We start from the raw sequence: 8,255 nt of genomic DNA, 5'->3' as shown, positions 1-8,255 counted from the left end.
TTTTTTTTTTCTTATGACTTTGAGAATAAATCTTCCCCAAATGACACCTTTCTCCTTCAAACACTTCAGTTGTATATTTTATAACTTTTACATATGTCATTTTTACATGACAGTCACAGCTCCCACCTGGAGTTTTGCAACACTGTCCGCATGTTACCTTTTTTTTTTAGAATATGCATGTTTTATTCTGAATAATTTTGCATAATAAAAATGAACATACAAAATAATTAACACAAAATATTTTAACAAGCTGAAATAAATCATGAAAGAAAAAAGCAGATATACAATCCATGGCGATCTCCAAAAGTCTTATAAAAGTTGAAAAACATCCTTCCAGTTTCACTAATGGAAAGACCTGAAGGTCAAAATCTAAATCCCAATATCTAGAGTCTAAAATAATCTACTATATACTACCTAGGCAATTAATACTGATGTTAAAGATAGCCAGATTCAACCGCTGATGTTAAAATAATCATGCAAATGGTTTAAGAGTCACAGAGATTTTAACTAACAAGCTGAGAAAAACTTCAAGAATCACAAGATCCCTATTAAAACATTTCAAAATAGACTGATCTTTTTCATTGCCTTGCATAGTCATTCATTCACTTATTTGTTCATTCTAGCCACAACTATTTATTGGGCATCTATTATGTACCAGAAGGATACCAGAAATACACAATAAGAATAGTCTCTTCAACAAATGATTTGGGAAAACTGAATACTACATGCAAAAGAATGAAACTTGACCTTATATTGCACCATGCACAACAATCAACTTAAAATGGAGTAAAGACTTGAGCATAAGACCCCAAACTATAAAATTCCTAGAAGAAAATATACAGAATCAGTTTCATTACATTGGCCTTGGCAATGATTTCTTGGATGTGACAACGAAAGCAACAGGCATCAAAAACAAAAATGAGTAAGACCACTAAACTAAAAAGCTTCTTTTCTGCACAGCAAAGGAAACAACAGAGATTAGATGATTAGATCTCATTTTAAATGTTCTTTCCATAATTTTTTTAAAACATGAGATGCTCACTACATTATAAAATTTTAAGATACATGGTGATTTGACACATATTCTTTAGAAATGTACAAAGGTCAAAAAGAATTGTTGTGAAAAAAAATGTAATTTAATATCTGGGGACTAAGGTGAGAATGTGTCACTACTTACTGCTAATAAGACAGGAGTAATTTTTCCCACTATATATTCCTGTTACAATTTGCAAGCAAGTGAAAAGAATACAATCCTAATGAATAAAACTTTCAGAAAGCATAGAAAGGCAATCTATGGAGCCTTACAAGCAACGCCATCTATTGTCAGACAGAAGTGGAAAAGGTCATGGAAAAGAACCTAAAAACTTCATGTACTGACTATTTATTCAATGTTTAAGTTAGAATGTACATTCTGATGTTAGTAACAGAAATGCAGGCTTATTTCTCTCTCACAACAAAGAAGTCATGAAGTTGATAGGCCAAAGCTGGTATGGCGGGCCCACAGTCATCATGAGTCCAGGGTCCTTCAGGCTTTCTGCTCCACCATCTTTAAGTTGCTTCAGGATCTAGTAGGACTGCTGGAGTTCTGGTCATCATATTCACATTCCAGGAAACAAAAGAGAAACAGATGGCTAGGGACAGAAGAGTTTCCCCAGAAACACCCCATAACAACTTCCACTAACATTTTATTATTCATCCCTATCAACAAGAAAGGCTGGGTGATGTAGTGTTATAATCATCCAAGATTAGTAAAGAAGAAAGAGAAGATGGATATTGGACAGTCCTTTACATAACACCAGTGCTGCAGGTAAAGATTAACTATATCCTTTTGCCTAATGGAATATAAAAATGGTAACTGTAGTTGTTTTTCCTCTTATAACAACAAAAGCAAACAACTGACTGTTTAGCACATGTCACGCAGTGTTCTAATTCTTTTCTTGTATTATTTTATACTCTCCTTTTAATAACCTTATAAAATAGGTGAATTCTTCCCCCATTTACAATCACAGAACTAAAGCACAGAGTTTAAGAAACTTGCTCAAATTCATAGAGCTCTTAAGTATCAGAGTCAGAATTTAAACTCAAGTAAACTGCCTGGCTCTAGAACAAAAAAGTATATGATAAACAGTATTTTTAAATTAAAACTAACAAACATATGTGATTCAGAGAGATAAAACTGTACTAAAAATTACACTTACATTAATGTTAGTCATAGTATTTTCTGACTGGCAAGAATTTGTTATTTTCATCTTTAAACTTTTCTGAATTCTCCAAAATCCCCATAATGGTTAGGTATTGCTTTTGTAATAAGAAAGAAAAAATATTTTGTAAAATAACACTATAACCAGGATCAAAAAAGAAAAAAAAAGGTATTTAATTGCTAAGTATGACAAGTAAGTAAACATGAGATTGATGAAGCAAGTTTTTATTCTTCATAAATGCCGATAACACCCAACCATCGATGCATATAGAGCTATGTCAGCTAATGCACTTGAATGGAATTCCCTGTAAAGGCAAACACTGTTGGTCAACAGGCTTTCTGTAGTCATCAACTTACATGCTGGGTGTTTAAACAATGCACATTAAATTCATCTCAACCATGCACAAATTCTAATAACAATGTTTACTGAAAGAAGCCAAAAGGTGTGTGTGGAGGAAGGGAGAGTTGTATGGTCAAAAAAACTAAATGTTGCTCAACTGCTAACTTTGTATTACTCTCAATGTGATAATATGATAAAGGCAAAATCTTTATGCTAATGAGAAAAAAAAAGAAAAAAGGTTCTGGTAACTACTAAAATGGTGGCTGACTGAACAAGAATATATTTTGTTTTATACGTCTTTTATGCAGAGCCATTATAATATAATGTGTGACAATTGAACATTATCAAACTTAAATTTCAGGTTTGGGTCTTTTATATCAACAGCAAAATCAAGAACAATAAAACAAGTCATTAAAAAATCTTACCGAGAATTGATTCCATTGCAATTACAGGACTCTTAAGAGCTGAGAATGTTTTCAGAAAAAAAAAAAAAAAAAAAAAACTATTCGACCTTACCCTCAAATTATAGACCTTCTGAGAAGAGAATTAACAACAACTAGGGAAATGAACAGAAAACATTTAAATGCTAGTAAAGCATTCAAAACCTGAGTTACAGGGTTCTGTTAAATTGGATAGACAGAATTAGATGAAGAATAGGACTTGAATCAGAGGGTGAGAAGTCGAGTAGGTCATGAAAAGGCCAATCTCCTCTCCCAAACAAGTACTGTACAGTGAGGTAACACACGAAGTTAAGAATGAGTAAAACTCAGAGAGTTCAGAGTTCAGGCTTAGTATGTCTAAGAAATGAAACAATAGCTCAGATGCTTACCTGAATCTTCTATAGACTTGAGTTTATGAAACTGAGCATGAGCACCTGCCAAAACTACTAGCTTTCTTGGAAGATTGCTGATTCTTCTACCTCTCACCCAGGCAGATCCAAACAAATCTGACCTTATCCCTTGTAGCAAGGAGAAGCAAGTTACTAAGTTTGGGGCAATGGCAGATAAGCAGACATTGCTTTTGGCAATCTCTGTAAATTCTCCATAGGCACGGCTACTGAGCACACCTTTTTTCTTTTTTCATTTTTTCCGCTAAGCTTGCATTCTAGAATATGGACAGGGAGATCTTGGACTCTGAGGACAATGACCATTACCTAGGAATGAGGAGAGACAAATTAGAATAAGGCGAAATCCCTGAGGATTTGTGAAGCAAATCCATCTGGTAAAACTTCCAAGCTCTGCTGTGGATATAAAAACACTTCACATCACCCTCCATGCTATTTCTTGAACTTGCTAAGCATTCTCCTGCCTCAGGGCTATTATATTTGCCCTTTCCTTTGCCTGGATCTCCTTCGACACAATACATCCTAATGGCTTGGTCCTATATTCATATGTCTTTACTCAAATGTTCCTTCTCAGGGTGGTTCTCTGGTCACCCCATTTAAATCACAATTTTATTCTCATTATCTCCTCTCTTTCTCTCCTGCTTTATTTCTTTTCTAGAACTTACTATCTAACATGCCATTGTGTTTTCCTATTTCTCCTGTTGACTGTATGTTTCTCCTATTAAAAGAGGTAAGTCAGTGAGGGCAAAAAAATTTATGTGTTTTCTATTCATATCCCCAATACCTAAATCAATGACACACAAATTCTACTAAATGTTTGCTGAATGAATGAAACCAATGTCTGAAGTGCAGAGATGTCAAAATGAAAGAGTGCTTATATTATGAAGTTAAGCGCATGAGCTATTCTGATTCATATTACACTAATGATTTTTGAATACTTGATCTGGGCCAAGCATTAATATGTTATCTTCATAAATAACACCTCGTGTAAACCTAAAAAGACCCTGCCTCAGTAAGTATTAGTATGCCATTTTTACCGATGAGGAACCTGAAGTGTAAAAGAACATGCTGAGCAAGTAACTGAAGCAGGTAAGACAAGGGATTTCAGAGAGGACAATGACCAGATTGGGTCTCCTCTACTTTGTGAAAAGGGATGACATAGGTGAGGTAGGGAGAGAGGCATCTTTATCAGTGTCTAAATAAGCAATTGCCTTGGAAGGCACCTTTTCTTCCCTCTATATTCAGGCTAACCTGACTAAAGAAAATTCCTGAAAAGAAAATTTGTATAATTGTCCTAAGAAAACATCAGTCGGTAATAAAATGCATACGAATATTATCTGTTAATAGTCACATCTAGACCCATCTTTTGAAAATTGCGCTAATTTGTCTTGTTTGTTCATTTGTTGCTTTCAGTTTTATATCTCATATATGAGCAAAATCATATGGTTCTTGACTTTTTCCATCTGACTTTTTTCGCTTAGCATAATATTCTCAATACATCCATGTTGTCGCAAATGAAAGTATTTCATCTTTTCTGATGGCTGAGTAATACTCCATTGTACAAACAAACAAAAACTCATAGACACAGACAACAGTATGGTAGTTACCAGAAGGAAAGGGGCTTGGGAGGGGCAGAGAAGGGTAAAGGGGGTCAAAGATTCGGTAATGGAAGGAGATTTGACTGGGGTAGTAAACACACAATGCAATATACACATCACGTATTACAGAATCGTACACTTGAAACCTATGTAATTTTATTAACCAATGTCATCCAATAAATTTAATATTTTTTAAAAAAAAATCACACTCATAATAGCAGCTGGGCCCTCCACTGGTTAGCAATCTGCACTGGTTAGCAATATGCTAAATAAGCATCATCTAAGTGAAAATAAATCAAAGCAAGAAAAAAAAATCTTTCAAATTATTTTTCGTATCTTCAGTTACAAGAGTATTAAATCATATAGTTAATTTTTATCCAATATTTTTAAGTGGTATATTATAAAAACAGGAATTTGTTTGCTTTCTTTATATGCAATCTTTACAAGTATATGTGAGTAAATCTATACAAGCGATACCTCAGTACTCATATTATTATTGACACTGTTTTAAAATGCTTCCCCAAATAAAATGCTTTATTTGGATAGTAGCAGAATGCGTGAAGAGAGACAGGTATTACAGTCACATGGAAGTGGATCCAAGTATCTGGTCCCAGTCTACTAGTAAGATAAGCATGGGCAAATTACTGAGTATTTCTAATCACCGGTCAGTAGTTTCCCTACCAGCAACATGAGAAAAAGAATATTTACCTTGCAAGGATTGCTACAAGGAACAGAAATAACAAAATATGTAAAGTAGGTATCTGTATGTGCCTGGTTCAGAGTGGGTGTTCAACAAATAGCAATCGTAATTATAATAGTTCTGAAAAGTTAGCTCATGAAACTTTATCTTAACCCTCTCTTTTCCTAGGAGGTCAACTATACTTTCTTTTTTTCCCCTCCAAATCCTCAAGAAAATAAAAAGGAAATAATATATATTAGATTCTCCTGATTCAGACAACAGGTCAGTACTTAAAACTTATTCTTCATAATGCTTTATTTGGTACAACATTCAAATCAAGCCTCCAAAAATAGCCTTTTTTTCTTTTGATCAAAGAATCTAACCAAAAGTTCTACAGAAAGAAAAAAGTATAGAAATTGTACAGAATTTGGAATCTTTGAAAGCACCTGATCACAGAAGATGTGAATGTCTCTTCCATGAACATATTTATCTCCTTTCATACTGAATAATGTTCCAGATGTTTTGGGGCAACACTCCTCCAGTGCAGCTGGCATCTACAGCAGTGTACCTGGGATATTCTGACACCTCAGTCATTCTAAGAGATGTGCTAAATAAAATTGCATGCAAGATGTTCATCTGGGCTCTGCAGTTTGCTGATTAAAATGAAATGATTACTAGTGAAACTGAGAAATAGCCATTTGAATATGTGTTCATAGTATATAAAAGAATAGTAGTAGCTATTAGTAGAAACTTGTTTTCAAAGTGCCATTTGTTTTAAAAGTGCCACCATAACAAAGAAATGGACTCCAAGATAATGAATTAGGTTACATTTGTAATTCGGTATTTTGATAATGTAGTCATACTAGACCTTCCCAAAATTTTCCTTCAACTAATGAGTTCAAAGCCAAATGGCCCAAGATTAGTTTCCAAAGAACTAAAGAAGTAAATTCAAGATGAAAATATTTCATATAATCTAAATAGAAGAGCTGCAATATTGAACATCACAGTGTCTATAAAATATTAAAATTATAGAAGTATTTTCTAATTGATAATTCCCTCACCTATATATAAAATCATTTCCTTTCCTGTCCAAATACAGTGATCCACTCCATCTCCTACATATTGTCAACTTTATTATATAATGGGCCTTCCCGTCAGCACTTCAATTGGTTCAAGTCTCTACTAGATTATTAAAAACAAAAACTTTCCTCAAACTTGTGACAGTACATTCCCCAGCCATTCCCTCTATTTCTCTTTTTCCATCTAAAGTCAAGGTTTGTCAAAACTTCAGAACACAACAGAAAATATGTTGCAACCAACGTCACCAAAAAACTTTTGTTGGTACAAGCCAGTGGGCTCCTTCCACTTAACCTCTTATTTGTCACTATTGTTTATTCACTTATACCCAAACCTACTCTTCCCTGGGTTTCTATGACAACATACACTCCTGATTCCCATGCTACCTCCCTGGATCCTCGTTTTCAGTCTAATTTTCAAGTTTTTCATCCTCTATCTGTTCCTCAGAGTTTGGTCCTTAGTCCTTCTACCTACAACCCTTCTTGACAAATCATCTGTAATTCCCAGGGCAACAGTTGGTAATTCCCAGTCATCGATACCTACCACCCCACCTTTTGTTCTCCCTGTGGTCCCTGTTTCAGGTAACAGCTTCACCATCCACTGAGCTACTCAAGTTGGAAACACTAGCTGCTTCGGTTCCTTTCTCTCCCTCACTCCCCCACACCCACCTAACTGATGGCCAGATTCTGTTGTTCCTATCTCCTAATCATCTCTTGACACCATTTACTTTGTATCTCTTTATCCAGAACACTACCCTCTCCTTCCTGAACGACTGCAACAGACTAGCCTTTCTGTTTCTACTTTTCTTTCATCTCTATTCATTCTTCAAATTGCAATGAGAAAAATCTTTCTGAAACACACGATCTTTCTAACATCAAGTCACTTCTCTGTTTAAAATGATTCAGTGAAGTTCGCTTGCCCTCGTACTAATTTTGTATTAGATAATCAGTGATCTAACCCAGGTTTAGCTCCCCAATCTCACTGCCCTTTGGACTCTATAGTCCAGCTAAGCTGAGCTGAACAAGTTTATCAGTATGACCGGTCTCCTTTTAATTTTATTGAGATGATGCAATCTCCCTTCACCTTTCAATGCAACATATGCTGTTCCTTCTGTTGCAATGTCGCCCCGTCACATTCATCACACCAACATGCAGTCTTTCTTTACTTAGATGCCACCTGATCCCTTCTCTGACCACCTCCTTCTCAAGCCTGGGTTAGATGTTCTTCCTATGAACTTGCGTATCTCCCTCGGACTATTGCATCACAGCATTTAGCTCACTATATTTTCATGACTCGTCACCTCCTTCCTCCACGCTCTGTTATACTGTAAGCTGTTTTAAGGTAGTGACAGTGTGGATTCTTTCTTGCATCTCCAGCACACTGTACAGTGCCTGACACAAAGTAGGTGCTGGGTAACAGTCACTGAGTGCATTGATCCTTGAATGACAGGACTGACTCGCTGGAAATTGGACCCTAGCTTTATCATATTTCCTACTACTTCTCTATATTACATCTAC

Source organism: Pteropus vampyrus, unplaced genomic scaffold, assembly GCF_000151845.1.
Source record: "Pteropus vampyrus isolate Shadow unplaced genomic scaffold, Pvam_2.0 Scaffold146, whole genome shotgun sequence".
Taxonomy (NCBI): domain Eukaryota; kingdom Metazoa; phylum Chordata; class Mammalia; order Chiroptera; family Pteropodidae; genus Pteropus; species Pteropus vampyrus.
This window is presented reverse-complemented; position numbering follows the sequence as displayed.